The sequence below is a fragment of the Cyprinus carpio genome, chromosome B1 (genome assembly GCF_018340385.1).
Source record: "Cyprinus carpio isolate SPL01 chromosome B1, ASM1834038v1, whole genome shotgun sequence".
Taxonomy (NCBI): domain Eukaryota; kingdom Metazoa; phylum Chordata; class Actinopteri; order Cypriniformes; family Cyprinidae; genus Cyprinus; species Cyprinus carpio.
In genome coordinates this window covers 30,998,757-31,026,291 of record NC_056597.1, presented here as the reverse complement: position 1 = coordinate 31,026,291, position 27,535 = coordinate 30,998,757, and the positions used below count along the sequence as shown (strand labels likewise).

General features: G+C 38.1%; 1 pseudogene; it reads left to right on the top strand.

Annotated features, from left to right (window-relative positions):
- The first annotated feature begins 13,059 nt into the window (after positions 1-13,059).
- On the top strand, positions 13,060-20,470 carry LOC122135792 (annotated as a pseudogene).
- Positions 20,471-27,535: the final 7,065 nt, after the last annotated feature.

Here is a 27,535-nt window from a genome sequence, read left to right as displayed (position 1 = left end):
TTTGAAACCCTGTGAAGCAGTTGCCACAAGCTTACAGAGTGCCACGGCAAGTGCGCAAGGTGCACTGGAATGCACAGGTGTTCTGAAAGAACAAATAGACACACTCCGGGATGATGCAGTTGTGGACGAGCTGATCCGCAAGGTTGAAACCTGCGCATCACAAACCTCCCTGAAAATGCCAGACAGCACCACCCCTAGAGTGAGCAAAACCCCAGCTCACCTTCACCAAACTAGAGAGCCGGAGGCAATCGCGAATGGCGCACAAACAGTGAATTGGCGACCGTAGCTTTTTCGAGGCTACTGATGTGATATCGGCGGAGCTGGACAGAAGATTTGATCAGTCCAGTATGAAGCTTGCCGCAAAGTGAGAGAGGGCTGTTATCAAAGCAGCAGAGGGAAGAAGCGTCGATCTGGAGGCCCTTCAGCTCCCGGAGGAGCTTGATACAGACCGCCTTGAACTCCAGCTCAAAATGCTTAGGCCAAGCATCGCCAAACAGCTTGCCGATGTCACAAAAGACAGAGGGTTTATGTGTGTCACAGTCCAAGATGTAGCATCATGTTTGATAAAGCTCCAGCCACAAACAAGAGCCATGTTTTCAGAGATAGAAAAACTGATCGAGTTATGTCTGTGCCTACCCATCTCCGTGGCCTCATCCGAACGCACTTTCTCCGCCTTGCGTTTTTTGAAGACATGGGTACGCAGCACCATGACCCAGAAAAGACTCACACACCTTTCGCTGATGCATACCAACACAGACATTCTGAACTCCCTGGACATTCGTCCCCTCATGAGAGACTTTATCTCCACGACCCCAGAGCGCACCTCGACATTTGGACACCTGTAACCAGGGCACCCCGCCTGCATGTAGCTCAGGTAAGAGCATGGTGCTGCCGCGCTTGTAACATTTATTTTTTTGGCAACAAGTGTGGTGGTTGGATGTGGATGGTGCTCCATGGTAGCTGATGCCAGTGATCAGCAAAAATTACAACATGCCCTTTGGTTACTGAGTTTGTTTCTGTCACAGGATAAGAAAGTAAAAACAGTAATTGTGAAATTTTTTATCTCACAATTTGGACTTCTGTTATTGGAATTGCGAGTTTACATCTTGCAGTTCAGACTTTATCAGAATTGCGAGATACTGTAAATTCACAATTGCATGAAAAAAGTCAGAATAGTGAGATATAAAAGTCACAATTATCCTTTACCCTTTATATTCCATGGCAGAAATAAGCTTTCATAGTTTCCACATGTGTAAGAGGAACAAACAAACAAACAAACATAAAAAAGCATAGTCCAGCACACATTCTCACTCCTCTCCCATACCTCTCCCCTTTTCTGATCCAGCTACTCCTCTCCCTCTCCCAGGCATTATTTTCTCTCTCTCTGGGATTCTTTGTGTTGTTCTGCACCTACAAAACCAATTCAGAGAGGTATTTTTTTACTCTGTGTCGATGTAATGGAAAAGCGCTTCAACACCTGACTATTCCTCCAACTGAGACTGGAATCAGCTATTTCTAAATATTTCATTAAGTGATCTGTTACTTAAAAATGCTTATCAGTTGTTACAAAATTGTATATAGAGAGAGCTTTTTTTCAATACTTTTGAGCTGCTGTTGTAGCAGAAGTAGAAACGTTATACTATATTTAAAGTTTGGAACATTACGTCTTCATTTCTGTCACGCTGTGTTTAAGCTTTTGTGGAACATTAGGTCTTCATTTCTGAGGATGGTTTTGGGTAAGCTTGTATGATAAGAAAATTTTAGCATTTTAGAAACATGGTAATTGACAGCATATTGTGTGAAAACAACATGAATTGTGTTAAAGGTATGGTCACAACAGACTGATGTTGTGCTAATTGTGTATAGAGTTTTGAAAGATTAGACAAAGGGATGTTAACACCTGAAAAAAATCTGTAAGAAAAGTTGACTTTTTACTACACTGTAAAGAGATCTTACAGATGAAAAGCACTAGAAGTCCGTTATTACACTGTCAGTTACTGTAAATAAATAAATACATAAATTAATACAGCATCCATGCCAAGTTGCATTACAGTAATGGTGATATCCTTATTTCTAATCCTATAGCAGTTTCTTACTGTAGTCTTCTGATAAAAGACTTTCTCTGCCTCCCCGAGACAGTCGACTCTCAGTTCTGCACAAATATGTGTAAGATGTACTCGGCTACAAATCAGTTTCAACAGTTATGAGTTTGAGGCTGTGTGCTACAGTATTTACAGTACAAAGAACAGTGAAAGTCCTCTCATCTGAAGTACTGTAATTGTGTTGTGTAAGTAGTGTAAAACCCTGCAGGCAGCATTCCTTATGATCAGTCCATGCACAAGAACATGCTCAACTACTATAGACAAATCCGGCGAAACACGGAAGTACAGCAGCACCGCCATTACTGCGTGCCTTGCTGCTAAGGAAGTAGCAGAAGTAGCGTTAGTCCCGTAGGCGGCTGTAGCAGATTATAGCTGTACGAAAAGTTATTTTTATTTAGTTTTTTTAGTACGTATGCTGTCCAGTGATGCCGGGAAGAGCGTGTTGTGTGCTTGGCTGTTTTAACAACAGCACAAAACTACAGGCATGGAATAAACCCGTTTGTGAAATCCACGAACCTTTGTTGCACATTGACTGCCCATCTTCACGGCCATACGGATTACACAGAGTTCTTTACTATTAGCTAGAGATGATCAGTTCAGGTGCCGCTAGGGATCTGTCGCGTCACATTTACAAGCACCAAAACGGTATTTATTTTTTGAATTTCATAATAAAATTGACAGAATCTGAGAGCTGAAATTGTCGGTCTCCGTGTCCTCTTTGCTTCGCGATTTTTCTGTGCGTGAGAAAATGGATGTGTGGTGTGAGAGCGTGTGAAAAGCGTCAATTGCGTGTGTCTCACATTTTATTGCATTTGTATTAGTTTGAAGAGTAAAAAAAAAATCTGTGGGTCTTAACGCAATTACAATCGGCAAGTCGGTCGGACAAAAAGGGGAAAAAAATAATTAATTGGGTCAGTCCTAAACTGACAGGGTCGGTCAGTTATGGCAAACAAGAATATTTTTTAAGGATGGCCTAATATTTATTTGAAACTTGTGAAGCTTGTGAACATATTAACAACACAGCTAGTAATGACAGCGTTCGGTTTTATTGTTGTCATCAATTAATACACTTCTTAATTACAATACATTACATATTTATACATTATTACATTATGTTTTCAATAAATTACCTTTATAGGTAAGTTTTGGCCACTGCCCGACATCATCTACCCAATTTTCCCTTTCACCAGACATTTTTTTTTAATGAGCAGGATCCGCTTTCATTGAAATGTCATAAGAGGGCACCGGCAAGTGTCACACCGTCACACTTCGTAGGCACGCAGTAATGGAGGGAGGAGTGATGTAGTTTCCCATGGTGTTTGCGGCGGATTTGTGTATATACAGGTGCGTCTCAATAAATTAGAATGTTGTAGAAAAGTTCATTTATTTCATTAATTCAACTCAAATTGTGAAACTCGTGTATTAAATGTATTCTGTGCACACAGTCTGAAGTAGTTTAAGTCTTTGGTTCTTCTAATTTTGATGATTTTGGGTCACATTTAACAAAAACCCACCAATTCACTCAACAAATTAGAATATGGTGACATTCCAATCAGCTAATCAACTCAAAACACCTGCAAAGGTTTCCTGAGCCTTCAGAATGGTCTCTCAGTTTGGTTCACTAGGCTACACAATCATGGGGAAGACTGCTGATCTGACAGCTGTCCAGAAGACAATCACTGACACCCTTCACAAGGAGGGTAAGACACAAACATTCATTGCCAAAGAAGCTGGCTGTTCACAGAGTGCTGTATCCAAGCATGTTAACAGAACGTTGAGTGGAAGGAAAAAGTGTGGAAGAAAAAGATGCACAACCAAACCGAGAGAACCGCAGCCTTATGAGGATTGTCAAGCGAAATCGATTCAAGAATTTGAGTGAACTTCTCACAAGGAATGGACTGAGGCTGGGGTCAAGGCATCAAGAGCCACCACACACAGACGTGTAAAGGAATTTGGCTACAGTTGTCCTATTCCTCTTGTTAAGCCACTCCTGAACCACAGACAACATCAGAGGAGTCTTTCCTGGGCTAAGAGAAGAAGAACTGGACTGTTGCCCAGTGGTCCAAAGTCCTCTTTTCAGATGAGAGCAAGTTTTGTATTTCATTTGGAAACAAAGGTCCTAGAGTCTGGAGGAAGGGTGGAGAAGCTCATAGCCCAAGTTGCTTGAAGTCCAGTGTTAAGTTTCCACAGTCTGTGATGATTTGGGGTGCAGTGTCATCTGCTGGTGTTGGTCCATTGTTTTTTTTGAAAACCAAAGTCACTGCACCCGTTTACCAAGAAATTTTGGAGCACTTCAAGCTTCCTTCTGCTGACCAGCTTTTTGAAGATGCCGATTTCATTTTCCATTTTCCACCTGCCCACACTGCCAAAAGGTTAACTGACCATGGTGTTGATGTGCTTGACTGGCCAGCAAACTCACCAGACCTGAACCCCAGAGAGAATCTATGGGGTATTGTCAAGAGGAAAATGAGAAACGAGAGACTAAAAAATGCAGATGAGCTGAAGGCCACTGTCAAAGAAACCTGTGCTTCCATACCACCTCAGCAGTGCCACAAACTGATCACCTCCATGCCACGCCGAACTGAGGCAGTAATTAAAGCAAAAGGACCCCTACCAAGTATTGAGTACATGTACAGTAAATGAACATACTTTCCAGAAGGCCAACAATTCAGAATTTTTTTTTTTTATTTTTTTTTATACTTTCCAAAAGAACAAAAGTAAAAATGTTTTTTGTTATTGTTAGTGAATTGGTGGGTTTTTGTTAAATGTGAGCCCAAATCATCACAATTAAAAGAACCAGAGACTTAAACTACTTCAGTCTGTTTTCAGTGAATTTATTTAATACACGAGTTTCACAATTGGAGTTGAATTACTAAAATAAATTAACTTTTCCACGACATTCTAATTTATTGAGAAGCACCTGTATATATATTTTTTTAATTTGGGGTTTTATTCTACTTCTCATCCTTTTAATTAGACAAATGGCTTGTTAAAATGTCTACAAATTGATGATACTTCTCATAGCTCTAGTACAAGTCGCAGACTCTGGTTCAATGGTTCGCCGCTGGGGGGCGATCGATCTGAATGAACTCACATGACTAACGGGTTTAGAGAGATCATCGCCCCCCAGCGGCGAACCAGTGACATTTCCAAACGTTCCTTTTTCTTTTTAAATCGAACTTTGAAATTTACAAAATTCAATAGCATAATAAAAAATACAAATAAATAAATAAATGGGCATCTCAAGCATATTTTAAATTCATTAAGCAGAGACATGTTTCTTTGGGCTTTACAATTTTTTAAAGACTTTATAGATTCCAAATAAGCTTTAAAGGCTGTTAGAAAATGAGCAAAACTGGGTTTTGAGTTACTCCATTTAGTTTGATGTAAGCTTTAAAGTAATAATAAAAAAGAAAACAGATCAATAATAAATATTTTCCCTTTAGAAAAGTCACATTTATTTGAATGAAGTAAAACAAATGATAAATTTAAGACTAGGATGCAGTTCATTTTAACACTTATAGAAATCGTGACATTTCAGACCAAAACAAAGATCAACAGAGACATTCAAAAAGTACATGCCCAATAGACTATTTTTTATCAACAGAGGGAAAGAGCAGTTGTAATCTATATCCAGATGAAAACGCTCTTATGTTTCTTTAGCAGGATATGTTCTGTGAGCAATTTTAAAGGACACTTCTTATTTGTAACAAAATACTGACAACACCCCAGAAATATTCCCACTCAAATGAAGGAAACATATGAACCCAAACAAATTCAGATGATGGAGGAGAGATATTAACAAAAAGAGATATCTAACTGCTCGCTGCAGTTATCATGAAGTTAATCAAACTGATCTAAAAATAAATGTTTTGTAACTTTACTTCCTGCTGTGTTACACAAGAGCCGTGATTTCTGAACAGAGACAGAATTTTTTATGGTAGTAGAATTCATGACAATAGAATAATCTTTAACAGAAATATGAGATTTCAATTTAAGACACAGTTCATTAATACTCAAAAGCTGACCGTCAGAATTCAATAACTGACCAACTACTAATATATCAGATTCAGACCAACGTCTTTCTGCTGAGTGATATACGTGTTATTCCAAATAAAGGTGAAATGAAGTTCTGTTTAAAGTCAAACACCACGTCAGAAGAGCTTGCCTGTGAAATTACATGATCCAAGAAAGAGGTGTTTTATTGACATCAAAGCTACCTCAGAGAAATTATTTATGATATTGATCACTTTACTGACCTCTGCAGCATTTTTTGTTTTTTTAAGAAACTTCACTCTGACTTTCACTCTGGGGCTAATTTATCAAAACCGAAAGTAAAACTCGGAGAGGAGATTCGCGTTTTGAAGATCGCAATTAAATCCAAAAAAACAAGACGACTTTTGAAGACTTAAAAACGGTCATAAACATCGCATCACAGTAAGTTCATTTATCGTCTTCTGATATTATGTTGTATTATTGTTTGAGATGTTTTCGCTGTTAAACTCAATCTTTAAGCGTCAACCGCCATTTTAAAGAGTTGTGACGCATGTAGAAATGAACACGTTCATCTTCAGGATTATAATGATAGCCAGCTCTATGGATTCTGCTTTTAGTTGAGGATTAATTTATGGATTCATTACAGTCTAAAATACACAAAGAAAGATGTAACCATTTAAATTGTTTTTTTTTTTGGGGTTGTTCAGGGTTCAGTGACAGTCAGATATTCTCCAGTGTTTGAGCTCTCATGGGAACAGGTAGATGTGCAACTGGATGATATTCAACTTTATTGTCACTGCACATGTAAGGTACAAGGCAGCGAAATGCAGTTAGCATCTAACCAGAAGTGCAATAAGCAGTAAGTACAGAATATACAAGGTCTACAATATGTACAATAAACTATACAGATAAGTATTATGGACAAAATTTACAGATTTTTAAATACTATCAGCATGATATACAGATAGGTGTACTATGAACATATTATACAGATGAATATGTGAAGTGTATGTACACTATAGGCAGAACTATGAACATATGAACAATTTAAACTATTGCAATGGAAAGTAAAGTGCATAGAAAATATTTCAGTGTGCAATGGATTATTCAGTGTTCCTGGATGAACAGACAGTAGTGCAAGTAATAGCAAGTTTGTTGTTTTTGCTTGTTATAAATAAATAAATAAATAAATCAGTCAGATGAAGTGGGGGAGGAGTCTGTGTGTATGGTGTGGGGGGGTGTCAGAGGGCAGAGTTCAGTAAGGAGACAGCTGTAGGGAAAAAAGCTGTTCCTGGATCTGCTGGTCCTTGTCCGGAGGCTCCTGAAGCGCCTCCCGGAGGGCAGGAGGTTAAACAGTCCATGGTCAGGGTGAGAGGAGTCCTTAAGAATGCTGCGAGCTCGACGTACACAGCGTTTCCTCTGGATGTCCACAATAGCAGGAAGTGGTGTCCCTGTGATGTGTTGGGCAGTTTTCACCACCCTCTGCAGTGCCTTGCGGTCAGCCACCGTGCAGTTCCCATACCAGACTGTGATGCAGCTGGTCAGGATGCTCTCGATCGCACACCGGTAAAAGTTCACCACTATGGCTGAAGACAGCTGGTTTTTCTTCAGTGTTCTGAGGAAGAAGAGGCGTTGGTGAGCCTTCTTGACCAGGCTGGAGGTGTTTGTGGTCCAGGACAGGTCCTCCGTGATGGTGGTTCCCAGGAACTTGAAGCTGGAGACACGTTCAACAACCATCCCGTTAATGTGGATGGGGTCATGCGTGCTTCCTTTCTTCTTCCTGAAGTCCACAATGAGCTCCTTTGTTTTACTGGTGTTAAGGAGCAGGTTATTGTCAGCGCACCATGTGGCCAGGTGCTGTACCTCTTCCCTGTAGGCAGTCTCATCGTTGTCACTGATGAGGCCAATCACCGTGGTGTCGTCTGCAAACTTAATGATGGAGTTGCATCCATGCACAGGCTTGCAGTCATGGGTGTAGAGGGAGTAGAGAAATGGGCTCAGCACACAGCCCTGTGGTACGCCAATGTTAAGTGTGATGGTGGAGGAGCAGGTGTGGCCTGACCTAACATGCTGAGGTCTGTTGGTCAGAAAGTCCATGATCCAGTTGCAGAGGGAGGTGTTAATGTCCAGGTCTCCAAGTTTTGTGGTCAGCTTGGAGGGAATGACGGTGTTAAATGCTGAACTGAAGTCAACAAACAACATCCGAACATATGTGTTGTTACTGTCCAGGTGTGTGAGTGCAGAGTGCAGCACTGTGCATACTGCATCCTCTGTGCTCCTGTTTCTGCGGTAGGCAAATTGATGTGGGTCCAGTGTGGGTGGGAGGCAGTCTTTGAGGTGTGCTAGGACCAATCGCTCAAAGCACTTCATAATGATGGTTGTGAGTGCTACAGGGCGGTAGTCATTTAAGCACATCGGGGAGGAGTGTTTCGGTACTGGCACAATGGATGTGGACTTAAAACATGTTGGAACAGTTGCTTGGGTGAGGGACAGGTTGAAAATGTCTGTGAAGACCCCTGCAAGCTGCTCTGCACATGCTCTAAGCACACGTCCAGGAATGCCATCCGGGCCGGCAGCCTTGTGTGCATTGATCCGGCTCAATGCAGTGTGGACATCTGTGGAGGTGAGTTTGAGGGGTTGGCGGTCTGCTGAGTGTGTGGTTTTGGTGGCCGTCTCCTTGCTGTCGCTGTTGAAGCGAGCATAAAGTCATTTAGCTCGTTAAGGAAGGAGACGTCTGTGACCGTTGGAGTGGAGTTGCATGGTTTCTAGTCTCTGATGACCTGGATGCCCTGCCACATGTGTCGGGGGTCAGAGTTGGAAAAGTGTTCCTCTACTTTCAGCTTGTAGCAGTACTTGGCCTTTTTGATGCCCCTTTTCAGGTTAGCCCTGGATTTACTGTAGGCCTGCACGTTAAATACTGTATTTGAATGCAAATCTTCAGTTTTCAGTGAGATTCACTCGGACACGAAGGTTAGCTGCAGTTTGTGCCGTTCTGCAGTCTTAATAAGTGTTTATTTTTATGATAATTTATATTGATTTTTGTTCATTCATAAAGTCAGTCTGGTTATTAATAAGTGGAGCTGGTGATGCTGTTTGTGAGGTTGTTTAATCAGATCTTGAGAGATTTAATGTATTTTATTTCAGTTTATTTCATCTAAGGCTGTGTCTTAAGTCAGTTGTAGTAGTTCTTGTGTTTCTCTCTTTTCTTCAGTAATTCTGTTTGTTAACAGCAGCTGTTCATCACTAATGCTCAATCAGCACTTAGTTAATCACTTTATTACTTAATTGCAAAGTTTTAAAAACTTACATGGTTTAAATCAAGGCAATCTGTTTACTCAAACAGTGTGAGTTAAGTTACTTGTCGGGTTTTACAGTGCACTGTTTACTCAAACAGTGTGAGTTAAGTTACTTTCTTCTGTAGGTGATTCTCAGATGTTCAGGTTTAGTGATAGTTTGATTCTGACAGGACTACAAGTGACCCGTGCTGGAAAAATGAGTCTGAACAGGGCTCCAAACTGCGACTAAAACAGTCGCAATTGCGAGTAATGTTTTTGCTGAGGTCGCCACTGGCGACTACCCGCCGAAAGCTCCTCAGGATTTAACGCTCAAAAAAAAAAGTTTTCTCAGGCAGATGATTTGCTTCATTCTAGCAGCGCCCCGTCTGTGATAAAACGAGCTCGGGCCGAAGGTTAATACCCACCACTACACCGAGTGTGGACCTGCCGCGTGTACAACAGCTTTCAGCCGAGATCGGCCCATAGAGAAACAGCCGTCTGTCAGCCAGAAGTGTTTTGTAGAGTCGGCGCGGCTCTGGCCCATTATCTTCTCACCGATGCCGAGACTGAACCGACAGAGACGCATTTCAGCCAGAATCAGCCCGAGTGTTATTGCTATCTGGGTATATATTTACATGTTATAACTTAAACATTTGAATGTAATGCCCTTTTTTTCCTAATTGTTTTGCGATCAAATCTTTTGTTATGTTCACGTATTAAACTGAGTCGATGCCCATCAAAGTTTTAGTGGAAAAAGAGAGTAATACAGTCCTCTTCTCTGCCGCACATCAGTGCTGACGCACACAGTCTGATAAACGCAGCTCCGCTGTGCGGCGAGAGAGAAATGACGGAGACGGAAGAAGGGAAAGTGCAGAAAATACAGCACAACTTGAACAAACTAGAACAGGTAAAGCTGTCAGCTGTGTGGATATTGGTAATATCATTAACAATTCTCGTTTATAATAATTACTAATATGGCTTCTTCTAAACAAGATCTTGGTCTGTGTTCTTTTAATGCGTGAACTTCATTATTTGAAGTGCGACTGCCGTCCAGTAATCGCAAAAAGCTCTGTGCTTTGTAACTTTTTAATAAAAAGTACCAGCTTTTAAAATGATTCCGAATTCATAACGAAATTCAAACAATACAGTTTTGGCGCTCCTTAATGGGGCAGGCGCGGTCGCTTTAGCGCCTCAGTTCAAGGGCAAGTGAACCCATTTAATCTTTCTCTTTACTAATACAGTACATAATGAACATGAATTAAAATCAAAAGGTAGGCTATTTTATAAGCGATCCTACAGTACAACTTACTGAAATATCTCATGTAGGAGGAGCCCAAGCTACACTCAGTGGCCAAGTGATGCTTATGCTCCATGATACTGGTACAGATTCTGTGTAATGAACAATTATTTGTGACTGTAGATTTCAAGCTGGAAAAGACATTTAGTTCCCACTTTAAGTGAACCTTAGTTTCCAGGTCATCTACAAGATGGATTAAAATGCTGATAAAGTCAAGAAAAGATGAGACAAACACATGACAGTATGATTGAAATGTTGAAATGTAAATAAATAAATAATAGTAATCGTAAAATAAATAAAACACGTTTATTCTGTGGCACCTTAAAAAATTATTTGGCTCCTATGTTTTTTTCTTAGGAGATCTTACCTCGATTTTTTTTGTTTGGAGCCCTGGAAAAATGAGTCTGAATGTGCACGGGCTACATTACAGACAAAAACAGAGAAAACAAGGCAAAAATGTCAAATTTGGTTGAATTTCAGATTTTCACAAAAAATGAGTTCATTAAGCTCTAGTCTAGTGATCCATTCTCCAAATAGTAATTAATTATCTTTATTTGTATTTTTTTTTAGGGTTTTTGAGAGTCTTTCCTTTGTTTTGAAAAGTTGTGTTTGTTCATGAGAAGCAGAGCATGTGTCTGACGTTTTGGTTTTGAAAGGAACATGCAGGAATGAGAAAATAAAGTGCGGCACTTACATCCAAAAATATGCAAACAGTGCTGCAGGGGTTTGAAGTATTTATATAATTGAGTGTGGCACTTACATCCAAAAATATGCAAACAATGCTGCCGGCACTCAAAAATATCAAAACCAAGGCACTCGAAAATGTTGTGGAAAAAGTCAAAAATATGCAAACAATGCTGCCGGCACTCAAAAATATTGTGGATGCGAGAAAGTACAGGACTTGATTGATGTTAAAAGAGTTATTAACCCTCTGGTCACACATGCGAGAAAGTACAGGACTTGATTGATGTTAAAAGAGTTATTAACCCTCTGGTATGAACCTCTGTGACTATGGCAGTCGTTATAGTTGCTCTGTGACTTACACCATGGTATTACAGAGGATCTTTTTTTTTTTTTTTTTTTTTTTTTGTCCACAAGGTGGAACAAATCTGCCTCAATTCAATGGATTTTAAATACTTTTGCTCTAGTTTTAATTTACTGCATTAATTTATAAATTATAAAGAATTATATATATTCAAGTGACTGCTAGAAATACATTATTTGGGTAACACTTTACAATAAAACACTTTAATACATTAACTAACATGAACTAATGGAACCTTATTGTAAAGTGTTACAATTATTTGTTATTTAAGCAAATACATTCACAAAACACTGTCATATTAAACAGAAAAGCAAGCAGGTGTGCATGATTTGGCAGCCAAAACAAATAATAACCGTCTCCTAAATCCTTCCTTTGGACCAGGCTCAGTCACAGAATAACATCAGTCTGTGCTTCTGAAATGATTGTCTTTATCTATATAGTGTAGTAGTTACTTATGTAGCTAGTAATAACTATTAGCTTTTGGAAAATAACAAACATTTTCTTTTTGCAAATTTGCTGATTGTGAATCATTTTGCCAGCATGGGTCACAAATGTATTTTCTATTATAAAAACCTCTATAAACCATTATTAAAGTGTCTGGTTTGTGATATTTAAATGATATTGCCAAGATAACTTTTAAACTTTTAGAAGGAGAAATCATAAAATAAAGACTTGCAATAATATGATTGCATAAGTGTGCATTTAACTTTTTTACATTTTTAATATTTGTCTTTCGCTCTCACCAGTTATACTGTGATGATCATGATATATGAATCACTACATGATTTGTATTATATGATTGATGGCCTCTCTTGTTTGTTTGGTGAACACTGTGAAACTCATTGTGTAGAAGAGCAGCTATCACACGTTTGAAGAAATATAATAATCTGCACGTCTGAGATTTGAGGGGTTTTCAGCAGCGCTTCAACAATGGAAGTTTGGATATGAAATGGTTCTTCATCAGATGAAGTCATGATCAGTTAGTTGATGTGTGTCAGTGAGGTCACGTTCCAGCAGCAGAAACACAGATTCTGAAGTCAGATATGTTCAGTAAGACACAAGAGCATCAGTGAGCTCAGATACTGACGATGCTCATGAGGATCACTCTTCAGATCTTCTGCACTGCAGTCAGTAAAGCAGCACTTTATGATTCAGAAGAACAAACATTCTCTTCAGTCTCATTGTGTGTGTAGCGTTCAGATTTCACTGGAATAATAATCACAATATTATGTGTCATGTGTTCTCTTATGTTTCCATATGCAGGTGTGAAGTCAGTTTGTCATTATGGAGAACAGAGAGAGATCTCCTGATCACAGCTGTGTGTCTCTGAAGAGTGTATTTGTCATGTTTTTTTTTGTGTTCCTCAGTGATGATCCGGTGACCTCTGACCACAGGTGAGATATAATCCAGTATTGGACACAACAGACTGACTTGTAAATAAACCAAAAAGTAAACAGAACTAAAGGCTGAATTATTTCTGTTTTCTCAGGATCTCACTGAGACAGAGCTCTTCATCTCCTGATCACAGCTGTGTGTCTCTGAAGAGTGATGGATCAGCAAGGCTTCCTCCTGACCTCAGTATTGATCCAGTGACCTCTGACCCCAGGTGAGATATAATCCAGTGTTAAGTTCAATTCATGCTGCACTAATTAACACTGACCAGCGTGAACAATCACCGGATCACAGGACATAATTTCTCAGACGCTCCGCGATTCAACATGTACAATCAGAGAAAACACACACTGAGAACAGATTCAGACAGAAGTCACACACTGATCCACAAACTGATCAAGAGTTTCTGCTGTTGTTTAGTGAACCAACACTCAGAGTCAACTGACTGACTTATAATTACAGCTGCAACTAACCTTTATCTGTTGATTATTTCTTTGACTCATCAGTTGAAAATCAAGAGTTTCTGCTGTTGTTTAGTGAACCAACGATTTAATCATTTAGAACTAGAAGATATTCTGCAGTTAAAGGATTAGTTCACTTCCAGATTAAAAAAATTCCTGGTAATTTACTCACCCTCATGTCATCCAAGATGTTCATGTCTTTCTTTCTTCAGTTGAAAAGAAACTAGAAAGCATTCCAGGATTTTTCTCCATATATTGGACTTCAGTGTGAGCAACGGTTTCAGTGCAGCTTCAAAGGGCTTTACATGATCCCAGCCGAGAAATAACATCTTATCTAGCGAAACTATCTGTCATTTTTTTGAAAAAATAAAACTGTATATACTGTTTAACCACAAATGCTCATCTTCCAGCATTGTTCAACAGTTTGGTGGAATTGTCCACCAGCGTGACGTAGGTGGAAGTGCTGGCCCAGTGTTTACAATGTGAAAGTGCAAATAAAGTTAAACACCCTTTACAAAAGAGGTTAAACAACAATGTCTGACAATTTTGAAGTTGGAGGAGAAAATGAGATGGAGTTTTTGCAGATGAGCATTTGTGGTTAAAAATTTTATAATTTTTTATTTTTTTTTTTAGTTTGTGGATAATTGTTATGTTAGATAAGAGAATTTTTAATTGGGAAGTATATAATTTTTATTTATTTTTTTTTAGAAAATGACCAATTGTTTCTTTCCAACCACTATATGGAGAAAAATCATGGAATACTTTCTAGTTTCTTTTCAACTGTAGAAAAGAAAGACATGAACATCTTGGTTGACATGAGGGTGAGTGAATTACCAGGAAATGTTTATTCTGGAAGTGAACTATACCTTTAACTGCAGAATATTCTAGTTCTAAATGACTAAATCGTGGGGTAATTTTTAACCTTAAAACTTTTTTTTTTTTTTTTTTTTTTTTTTGAAGATAATGAATAGAAGATCCTACACAGTCATAGACTTTATATTGCAGATTGTTTGGAGGACAACATTGGGCAGGATAACTTAAGAAATGATTTTTAAATAATGATTAAAAGTAATTACTTCCTAATTAAAAAAAATTTACAATTTCATAATTTATAATTTTCAACTGATGAGTCAAATAAATAATCCCCTTTGAAGCTGCACTGAAACTGCGATTGTGATGTTCAACCTCTTGATCTCCCATTGAAGTCCACTATACAGAGAAAAAACCTGGAATATTTTCATGAAAAAACGTAATTTCTTTGTGTCTGAAAAAAAAAAGACATGAACATCTTGGATGGTATGGGGGTGAGTACATTATCAGGACATTTTTATTCTGGAAGTGAATAATCCATTAATGTACAGTCATATTAATTTAGTTTAGGCCAGAAAGCAAGGTAAGGAATTAGATCATTTTAACAAATGATCACAAATCTGAGCAGGTGCTGGGTATGATAGATTGATGTGTAGTGATATTAATTTAGTTTAGGCCATCTCTATTGGGAAGACATTTCAGCCACCTGAGCAAAAACATTCTTTAAACCAGAGCTGCACAGTACACACAAAAAAGTGTGTAACTTTTAACTTTAATGTGCTGTTATATTTGATTTGACTTGATTTGATGTAACTAAATGATGCACATTTTAGGTTACCTGAAAAATACAGTTTTCAGGATTCTTTGATGAAATTCTGAATCTTCTCAGTTTATACAAAATAGAAAATAAACACAGAACTTTCTAACATTGACAGTGAAGGACTGAACAGTAAAATGTAAGTTGTGTGTTGATTATTAAAGGTTTTAAAGGATTTGAATAGCAGAATTGTTTTTTTAAGTTCAACGTGAAGGATTTAAGTGTAAAATTTTGGTTTTGCATTGGGAGCTGAATATACACTGTAAAAAATTTTGCCGTTAAATAACAGTAATTTTCTGGCAGCAGGGGTGCCAGTAAAGTACTGTTAATTTACAGCTCCAACCATTAATTTACCACTCTTAATTTTTTTTTTACAGTATTTTACCGTAAATTCTACCATGGAAACTAACTCCACTCCCACTGCTTCAAACAGTTCGAGATTAAAAACTATCATTCCTACAATGTTAGTACTATGAATTTATTTCATTTGAGTCCAGTGAGAAGGAAGATTTCTTAATATAAAACTGTAAACACTTAATGTGTAGTAATACAGTAACTAAATGCATGACTTTTACTCAAAACACTGTAGTTCATTGTCAGCTATAGCACACATGTATGTGCTGAAGTACTTCAGAGATCATCACAGAGATCATCACTGTATCAGCAACTCCACAGTTACTGTCTTTATATAAAGCAGCAGAAGATCAGCATTTGTGTCTCATCATTGACTGAAGCACAGACTCTACTCTCCAGCACAATGGTGAACCACAAAACTACATTAAACTAACAGATCTCTCTTGTGCAATCACACATTAATACAGTTGAGTTCAGTATTTAATCTCATCATCAGTGTATGTCTTTGCAGAACTTTTTTTCTATGGATGTTCATAAATATTTTAGTCAAATTTACTTTTTTTTCATCTGGTAAATCTGACTTTTTACGTTTTTTCAGTATAATGTCATTTTTTCCTTGACTTAACGGCAACAAACTGTAGAAAAACAGTTATTTTATGGAATTGTGGGTTTAGATGGGGTTAATTTTATGTAAGTGTTTTTGTAAGGATTGTTTCCTGTAAATTTATTAAAGTTTTTTTCTAGTTTATTATGTGTCATGGTGTTTTTTTCTTCATCTTAAATCTTTAACCATTTAAACCCAACAGCAAAATCCTTAGTTTTAAATGAACACTTATAATGTGTGCACACTACAGAGTGTTAGAGTAACACTGAATCAGTGAAGTTAATGAGATAATTCTGTGATTAATTGATGATTGAGCATTAGTGATGAACACCTGATATTAACAAACAGAATCACTGAAGAAAAGAGAAACACAAGTACTACAACTGACTTCAGCCACAGCCTTAGATGAAATCAACTGAAATAAAATAATTCATCAAATCTCTCAAGATCTGATTAAACAACTCCTAAAGCAGCTTCACCAGATTCACATTACTAACCAGACTGACTTTATTTCTGTCAGATGTCTACAGAAGATCTTATTGAGAGGTTTAGGTGTTTTTTTTCACTACCATGATGGAGATCAGTGTTTACTTTAGTTGAGCTCTTGAACCGTGACTTTTCAATACCAGAGTTTTTTTTTTAACCATGCAATAACAATGCGTCTTTGGAGCTTGTTATAGCAAAAAAGTCAACAGATAAAAGAATGTGGTATTGTTGTTTATAGATTGTTAAGAACAACCATTCTCCTATTTCTCATCCAATCCCGTGTCCGTTCTCTTGTTGAATATTGACACTACAGCAGAAGAACACTGCTGAGCTGTAAGTTATGAAAGACTGTTAAGAAAATATCACACATTTAAAACAAAAAACCTTTTTTGTAACTTAGACGGACACATCAAGAATCAGCGTATGAATCACAGCAATGGTGACAATCCACAAAATAAATAAACAGTTAAGTTCTGAACATCACAAAACATGCTACTAAAACTTAAGACAAAAGCAAAAATATAAGCACATGAGAATTCAAGAAAATAAGTGGACAATTTAGGGGCATAATTTATTCATGCCGCAATGCATGCTGGGAGTCATGGATGAGTTTTATCCTGTGCTGGTACCCAGAATACATTGCATCATGAACCTTTTGATTGTCACCATTGTTGAGATTCATATGCTGATTGTTGATGTCTTTTTTCTGACAATGAAGACCAAAATATTTCAAACCCAAGCTGTTCTCATATACATATGTTATAGTTGTCACATTATTGTTCAATTTTATAAAGTTAAAGAAAAGTAAATTCACACATATGTTTCAACACCAAATTATTCTAGCAACATTTTAAGTCAGTCTGGTTGATCATGGCTGACAAAAACAGCCATAATCACTTGACCAGCCACATAAACACTAGTGATGGGATTTATGGCTCTTTGAAGGGATCCGGATCTTCGCAATCCGGTTCCTTTCAAAGAGCCGTTCATAAGAACGGCTCTTTTGGCTCTTTTTAAATATTTAGTCAGTTTTAAGAAGCCAGCTTGGGGGCATCTCAGTTTGTCTTGGAAATAATCACTGGGAGGAATGATGAGGTGAGATTTGTAGTCAAATAATTAAAACTCAGATATCACACACCAATATCTGAGTTTGAATTATTCTGAAATATTGATTATTACCTCATTTGTCATGTGTGGACTATATTCCATAGGGTTGCACAAATCCCTCTGCTTAGACAGTGACATCACTATTTTGGATTTACCTTTAGTACAAAGTGTGTGTGTGTGTAAAGCTACGTTGACTTATGTTTATTCATACAATACTTACTCACAAATAAACATCAAAAACAAAGTCGGCTGCAATGAATTTCTGTGCAAAACAGCTTTTACTACAAACACTTCCACACAAGAATATTGTCATCACACAAGAACATTTTGATAGAAAACAAAAAATATTTAAAGTAGATAAAATTAGAATAAATAAAATGGAAATGTATACATACTACATACTATTACTACTGTAAACTTTGCAAATAGGACATCAGCCCCTTCAAGTCAATGAACAATAACAAAGTGGGCTGCAATGAATGTCTATAAAGGGTTTGCCTGCGCTGGGTGCGCCCCTCCCCCTATAACTGTTCTGTCTCACGGAGGAGCTCATTTGTGTGCATCTGTGTGAAACACGCATATAGAAAAGAACGACAGAAAGAACGGCTCCCCTCCAGCCGCGACTCGGCTCCCATCGTTCATGTTTATGAACCGTTCAAAAGAATCGGTTCGTTCGCGAACGTCACAACTCTATTAAACACAGCTATAACAGATGCATCATTAAGACACAAATAAAGCAAACAAACAGAACTTAAAGTTCAAAATTCAAGGGTCAGGAACCCAACTAAAGCAAACACTGATCTCTGCAATGGTAACGTCAAACGAAACGGTAAAACATCATCATCTGAATCTCTGTAATTCTCAATAAGATCTTTTGATCTCTGATCTGACAGAAATAAAGTCAGTCTGGTTAGTAATGCTTGGAGCTGGTAAAGCTGTTTGTTGATTGTTTAAATCTTCAGTTGATTTTAATCTAAGGCTGTGGCTGAAGTCAGTTGTAGTTCTTGTGTGTGTCTTGTTTCTCTTTTCTTCAGTGATTCTGCTCATTAACAGCAGCTGTTCATCAGTGTCTTAATTCATTCATTAGTTTTCATTCTCTCTGTCAGGTGGACTATATTAGTAAACTCATGTAGGGAATAGTGAATGAGGGTGTAGGGTGTGATTTGAAACACAGGCTCTGAGTGTCGACTTTGAACGGTTAATTTACGATATATAGCACCAGGCTACCTTATCGAAAAAGATGAATATTACCCAGAATGCACTGTTTTAATGAAAAACAGTATGTTACTGTCAAAATTTGGCCGTTTTTTTACAGCGATTTTTAACAGTGTAAAGCGCTCTGATGTTTCAGACGTCTTGCTCCTGCATTTTCCCACAGCAGCTGTTTTCCATGTTTTTCTCCACAGAAGTGTGTTATTCACTGATATAAAGTGATGTGACTGACGGATCACACTCAATACACACAGACAGGACTCGATACAATGAGCACATGAGCTCCTACATGTATATGTATTATATTATGTACATTACATATTACATTATATTATGTGCAAATTATAATATAAAATTCTAGACTGACATCTCTATCGATTTAGATTTTAATTTACACATCCTTTATTTTCAGATATGTTTAATCATTTGTTCTTGTGATATTTCAGCAGAGCAGATGGAGAGAGAAGCATCTCTGGAGGAGCCTCCTCTGTCTTCCTTCTGAACAACACGAGCGTTACAGCGTCTCTGGATAAACATGATCAACCAGTGAATGATGAACTACAGAGAGTCAAAGAGCAGCACAAAACCAGCATGAAGAACAAGTACGAGAGATTATTTGAGGGATTGAAATTCCAGGAGAATGAAAGCCTCCTGAACAGCATCTACACACAGCTCTACATCATAGAGGGAGAGAGAGAAGGAGTGGATGAAGAACATGAGGTTTTACAGATGGAGAAAACAGCCAGAACACAACACTCACAAGACACTCCAATCTACTGCAATGACATCTTTAAAGCCTCAGCTGAAGCAGGATCTGAGGAGAAAGAGCAGATCAAGACTGTTCTTACTAAAGGCATCGCTGGAATCGGAAAAACCGTCTCTGTGCAGAAGTTCATTCTGGACTGGGCCGAGGGAAAAGACAATCAGGATGTAGATTTCATGTTTGTGCTTCCATTTCGAGAGCTGAACTTGATCCGAGATCAACAGTACAGTCTTCACATACTTCTGCTGGACTTTTCATCCTGAACTTCAAGATCTGGACTCACAGATTTATGAGGAGTGTAAAGTTGTGTTCATCTTTGATGGTCTAGATGAAAGCAGATTCACACTGATGTTTTCAGACACTCAGAAAGTTTGTGATGTGACTGAGACTTCTTCAGTGGCTGTGTTGATGTCAAACCTTATGAAAGGAGAGCTGCTTTCCCCTCTGCTCTCATCTGGATCACCTCCAGACCTGCAGCAGCCAATCAGATCCCCTCAAAATACATCCACCGTCTGACAGAAATTCAGGGATTCACTGAGCCTCAGAAGGAGGAATATTTCAGGAAGAGAATCACTGAGCAGCATCAAGCCAGCAGAATCATCTCACACATCAGAAGAGCAAGAAGCCTTCACATCATGTGTCACATCCCCGTCTTCTGCTGGATCTCATCCACTGTGCTTCAGAAGCTCCTGGAAGAAGATCTGAGTGCAGAAATCCCTCAAACTCTGACTGAAATGTACATCCACTTCCTGCTGATTCAGATCAACATGAGGAAGCAGAAGTATGAAGAGAGAGATCCAGAGAAAATCCTGCAGTCCAACAGAGAAGTGATTGTGAAACTTGCTGAAGTGGCTTTCAAACAGCTGATGAAGGGCAATGTGATGTTCTATGAGGAGGACCTGATTGAGAGCGGTATAGACCTCACTGACGCATCAGTGTATTCTGGGATTTGCACTGAGATCTTTAAGCAGGAATCTGTGATTCATCAGAGGAAAGTCTACAGCTTCATCCATCTGAGCTTTCAGGAGTTTCTTGCTGCTCTCTATGCTGTTCACTACCATCTTTGTAAAACAATGAAAGCACTAAAGTTTTTTTGCACTGCATAATATGTTTGAAGCAGCAATAGACACAGCTCTACTAAGTAAAAATGGTGAGCTGGATCTGTTCCTGAGGTTCCTGTTGGGCATCTCACTGGAGTCCAATCAGAGACTCTTACAGGATCTACTGACACACACAGAGAACAGCTCGGAGAGCATCACGAGAACCACACAATACATTAAAGAGAAGATCAAAGATGGACATGGACTCTCAACTGAAAAGATCCATCAATCTGTTACTCTGTCTGCTGGAAGTGAAAGATCAGACTCTTTCCAGAGAGATTCAGGAGTTTGTGAAATCAGACAAACACTCAGAGAAACTCTCTTCTGCTCACTGCTCAACAATCTCCTACATGCTTCATATGTCAGAGGAGCCGCTGGATGAGCTGGACCTCAGGAAATACAACACATCAGATGAGGGGAAGAAGAAGACTGATACCAGCTGTGATCAACTGCAGAAAAGCTCTGTGAGTGTTTTCTTCTTTTTTATACTTATTGAAGAGACTTGTATACTTGAACAGAAGAGACTAAGTTTTTACATAACTTAGCAATCAGATGCAAGTCTCTTTTAAAGGTATTTAGAAATTCAATATAATTGTTCATTAGGTTGACGAGAGGTGAGCAACCATTTTTTCATGCATTCCATCCATTTTACACAGTCAACAAAAAAGTCTCAACTCATTTCCAGCTAGTGTTTTCTTAGAATGTTTTTGGCCAATACCACCATTTTTTATCATATTCACCAATCTTTCATGGCCCCTAGAATATTGTTATTTACATATGTAAGCAGTCAATATATCAAACAAAAAAACAGAGCCTCTGCTTTTAAACAAAAAAAATAAACATTTTATTCTAGCTTCATATAGTGGTGGGCAGTATGACCAAAAATTAATATTAAGGTATTTTTCACAATTATACCAGTTTCACGGTATATGACGTTATTTATTTATTTTTTCATGCATGACCGGGTGTAAACCACATTTTCTACTGATTGAGAGAGGAAATAGGCTACTACAGTAGATTGACTAAGAATGCCCTATTTACTGTCATGATGAGTGAATATTGTAGAATAATTCCACTCTAAATAGTGATGAAACATGATCCATCAATACATTTTAACCAGGCGGCACACTCATTTTAATCGCGACATCATTTGATAAAATCAACATGCATGTACACAGCGGCTATGCGGTGGTTTTGGTTATGTTACTTTTTTGTCTCATGCAGCGCACTGCCTGCGTCTGAGTAAGAAACAAACAAAAAAGTGCATAATATTAACATACAAACTATGCTCATATTTATAATTCCAAACAGTCAGTTAGCAACAGGTGCCCTGGGAACATTGTTTTGTACTCATTTATTGATGAGTCGGCTGCGGTACGACCAACTGAATCTGCTGCTTCTCTGCCGCTCACTGCACAGAACAGACGCAGAGAGAGGCGACACTGCGCCGGGAGAGTCAGACCTTGGGCTCGCGGAGCAGCACTGGTGACATCTTCCAACTGAATCATAGCTAAGGTTTGTCAGTATATATATTCTATGGAAAAAAGCTGCTAAAAGCGTCTGAAAGTTGCTAAACCTAGCGCTTAAGTCGGGCTCGTGTGTGTGAGGCTCAGGCAGTACTCGCGACATCTTCCAACTGAAACCATAGTGTGAGAGTCGTGGGAGCTGATGGCAGCAGGCGGTGGATATTTGTGGCAGTCAGTGTGGATATTGTGGATGAGTTTTCATGCTTAGTAACTTAGTAACAGCTGTGTCCTCGCAACAGTGAAAAGAGACCCCTCTCAAACGTGTTCCAAACATTATCTAAACGACACCGGTATTGTGGTATTTAAAAAATTCATATCATAAGAAAAATAAACACCGGTATTCGGTATGAACTGGTATACCACCCAGCACTACCTTCATATATTGTTTTTTATCAACACTTGAATGTAATTTTCAGCCAATGCTTTTTGTAAAAAAAAAAAAAAAAGGGCTAAACTAAAAGGGATTGTGATTTGCAGTCTACCAGTTGAACACCACTGACCATATAATGTGGAAATGTTGTATTCAGTGGCACCTCCATTTGTTTTGCCTTTTAATTGTATTAATTAAATGAAAAAAACTATTTTATTACATTTTGCATTATATTTTATATACATGGCTATATAGTACATTCACTGAAACTTGTATTTGGGTCTCATTCAGATTGTCCAGCTGTGATCTCACTAGTCAGTCTTGTGAAATTGTGGCATTAGCTCTACGATCCTCAAACTCTGTCCTGAGAGAGCTGGATCTGAGTAACAATGACCTGCAGGATTCAGCAGTGAAGCTGCTCTATGAAGGACTGAAAGAGTCCAATCTGTCCACTGCAGATTCTGAGGTATGTAAAAAAATCTTCCAAGTCTGTTTTCCAGTAGAGTCCTGGTACTCTGGAAGCTGAGCCTACCTATAGCTCAAACAGTTGAGCATGATGATTGAAAAGCCAAAATCAAGTTTTCTGCTACCAGGGGAATTCATGAACTGATCAAATGTGTGACTTCAGTGCAATGCAAGCCCCTTTGGAGTATCTTAATAAGCACAAATATAAATGAGTAGCTTTGCTGTACAGATTGGTAATACAGTGGTGTGAAATTCATTACTTAAAAAATAAAATTTGTGTAATTTACTCACCCTCATGTTGTTTTAGACCTGTATGACTTAATTTATTTTGTGCAATTCAAAAGGAGGATTTTTTGCCAAGCTTCTTTTTAAAAGTGCTATGTATTATTTTCAACCAATGGTTATTGCACAGGAGCACAAGCATCTTAGACAGTATAAACATGTGATCCAGCCACACCTCTGCCCTCCCTTCATGCTATGCTAAAATATAAAAAAACATGGCCAAGATGTTTCCATTCAGAAAGTGTAGTATTTTATAGTTTTTTTGTGATCTCAGTCAGAATCACAGTCAGATATTGTTATACATAAGAGGTTGACCGATGTATCGTTTTGCCGATTAATTGTAATCGTTAAAAATCCATGCTGATAGTTTTTTTCGGGTTGCGTCCATTGCTGGAGTGACTGAGAAGGGTCCGTTGTCATTAAACAGTACGAGAGCGGTCTTTTGACGTTGCTAAAAAGAACATTATTTTGTGTATTTGGTGTAATGCAATGTGTTTATGCATTTTGAGGTAAAAAAAAACACACATTATTTTCCACATAATGTATATTATTCTTGCTCCTCTATGCCCAGCCTTTCTGAAACGCGTAAATTTTTACAAAGTTCACCGTTCTAAAAAAGCGAGATGTGCTCTGATTGGCCAGCTATCCAGTGCATTGTAATTGGCCAAATACCTCAAGTGTGTGACAGAAATGTTATGCTCCTTAACATACTGCGATGCAAGTATATCCCGGCGTGACGAGACGAAACCAATACAACCCATTATAAATTAGGCATTTTTTGCATCCAGTGGGGACATAATTACTGATTATAATGACTTATACTGTCTTTTTACGTGTTGTGTTGCATATTGCGCTGTGTAAAAATAAACCATGCATACATTTGTGATTGGAGAAAACGACAAACAGCAAGCACTACTATACACTGCTCAAAACTTGCGTTTGAATAATCTGTGGCAAATTCTTTAAATATAAAACCTTTACTTACAGCCTGTGTGTCAGAAGCGCCAGACTCTCCTTGCAAAGTTGCAATTGCCCCACTTTATAGAAACAGATGCACAGACGCATTGTAGGCTACTGGTTCAGGAAACAGTCCTCCATAAAATGTGCTGTACACATCTGAATATATGGGTTGAACTGTTCTGAAACAATGTTGTAGATACAACTTAACCACTGATTTCTAGTTGTGTCCTCTTTTGGAATGCCAAACAAAGTAGTTTTGGTTTCACAAAGAAACACACAGTGTCACACACGGTGGGCTTGAGTGAGCGGCGGTTGGCGGGCTAGAGAACGGCACCCTTTAATACACAAAATAATGTTCTTTTTAGCAACATCATATGACCCCTTTAAAGACTTCATCCTGGGCTGGAAGATTGTGTATTGTGCATTTTTCAGTAAAATATTTGTATTTCTATGGCTCTAATAAAGTCTGTATATTTCAAGAGCTGCAATATAGATTGTACTTTATTTTTTCTGTTTTACTCTGTTTTTAAGACACCAAATTTCAAACTCATCTATGCCACTTTTTTTGATCAATCTTGAAGAGAACCTTTGCCCGTTTGGTGATTTAACCTGTTAAACTACACCCCCCATTTTGGGACTCACAGCTAAAAATGACCTACCTGACATAAAATTGTAAAAGTTCCTGACTTCAGTGTGCTACACTCACAATTTTTTGTCTTTGGAAAGAAGACACTTTGGGCTTCACTATCCATTATCCAGAGTTGATAATGATGAAAAATATAAAGTTATAAACATTGAAGTGCCTTGGAAAAAAATTGTGCCACACTGAATTTATAAAAAAAAAAAATCATATAAAAATACATGAAATCAGTCCTGGAGCAATCCAGAAAAGTAATTGATTGACAGTCACATGTATCATAAGTTTTCTATTTCAAATCTGAAGAAGATACCATGAAAAAATTTCCTGCAAACATTTTTCAGAGACTATGTCCCCAAACCCACAATAAGAATAATTTTTGAGTAATAAAAAAAGAAGTAAAAAAATAAATAACTATGTATACCAAGATTGCTAGAAATACAGCATTCACAGTGATAGCTGCTGATACAGTCAGTAATCACATGCTGATGGCCGGTAGTACAGATGGTAATCATACAGATGGCCAGCTATACAGGTGCATCTCAATAAATTAGAATGCCGTAGAAAAGTTCATTTCATTAATTCAACTCAAATTGTGAAACTCTTGTATTAAATTAAATGCACACAGACTGAAGTGGTTTAAGTCTTTGGTTCTTTTAATTTGGATAATTTTGGCTCACATCTTAACAAGATGTGATTTTTGGCTTCACATCTTATCAACTTAAAACACCTACAAAGGTTTCCTGAGCCTTCAAAATTGTCTCTCAGTTTGGTTTACTAGGGCTATACAATCATGGGGAAGACTGCTGATCTGACAGTTGTCCAGAAGACAATCATTGACACCCTTCACAAGGAGGGTAAGCCACCAACATTCATTGCCAAAGAAGCTGGCTGTTCACAGAGTGCTGTATCCAAGCATGTTAACAGAAAGTTGAGTGGAAGGAAAAAGTGTGGAGAGAAAAAGATGCACAACCAACCGAAAGAACCGCAGCCTTATGAGGATTGTCAAGCAAAATCGATTCAAGAATTTTGAGTGAACTTCACAAGGAATGGACTGAGGCTGGGGTCAAAGCATAAAGACGTGTCAAGGAATTTGGCTACAGTTGTCGCATTCCTCTTGTTAATCCACTCCTGAACCACAGAAAACTTCATACCTGGGCTAAGGAGAAGAAGAACTGGACTGTTGCCCTGTGGTCCAAAGTCCTCTTTCTAGATTAGAGCAAGTTTTGTATTTCATTTGAAAACCAAGGTCCTAAAGTCTGGAGAAGCTCATAGCCCAAGTTGCTTGAAGTTCAGTGTTAAGTTTCCACAGTCTGTGATGATTTGTGGTGCAATGTCATCTGCTGGTGTTGGTCCATTGTGTTTTTTGAAAACCGAAGTCACCATGGGTGTTGGTGTGCTTGACTGGCCAGCAAACTCACCAGACCTGAACCCCATAGATTTCCTCATCAAGAGGAAAATGAGAAACAAGAGACCAAAAAATGCAGATGAGCTGAAGGCCACTGTCAAAGAAATCTGGGCTTCCATACCACCTCAGCAGTGCCACAAACTGATCACCCCCCCCATGCCATGCCGAATTATTGAGTATTGAGTACATGTACAATAAATGAACATACTCTCCAGAAGGCCAACAATTAACTAAAAATGTTTCTTTTTTTTTTATTGGTCTAATGAAGTATTCTAATTTGTTGAGAAAGTGATTTGGTGGGTTTTTGTTAAATGTGAGCCAAAATCATCACAATTAAAAGAACCAAAGACTAAACTACTTCAGTCTGTGTGTATTGAATTCATTTAATACACAAGTTTCCACAATTTAAGTTGAATTACTGAAATAAATGTACTTTTACACGACATTCTACTTTATTGAAATGCACCTGTATAGTCAATAATCACACTCTATTAATATAGACCACATTCACACTGATAGCTGTCATACACATTTGTGATTCAGTAATTAATTGCTTGTTTGTGTTAGTTAATATGGTTGTTGTTCGTATAGATACAGCCACATTCCCCCCCAAAATATGAAAAATGTTGAAGAAAAAAAAAAAGAATTATTTGTGCAAAAAGCCGATTGCTAAGTTATGCCTCCATCAGATGACAGGTATTTGTGCAAAAAGCTCACAAGCCATCACAGGGAAGCGCCAGAATTCAAATAAACAATATTCTGTGTATCTTTAACTTTTTTTAAGTGGATGGTCTCATTTTGTTTGTGACATTGTATGCTACAAAAACATGCTGCTTTTAACAACCAAGACGCAGTTACATAACTATTACATAACGGATACAAACAATAACTGTCCCAGAAGAAATGTGTAGCAAATTAGCTCAAAGTAAGATGAACATAATAAATCATAACGTGTTATTATTAATCATATTCATCTTCAGCAATTACTTGTAGCATTATAGCATTAATAGTACAATAAAATTATTTTGTTCACACACAGGACGGACAGTGTTAATTGTCTAATGAC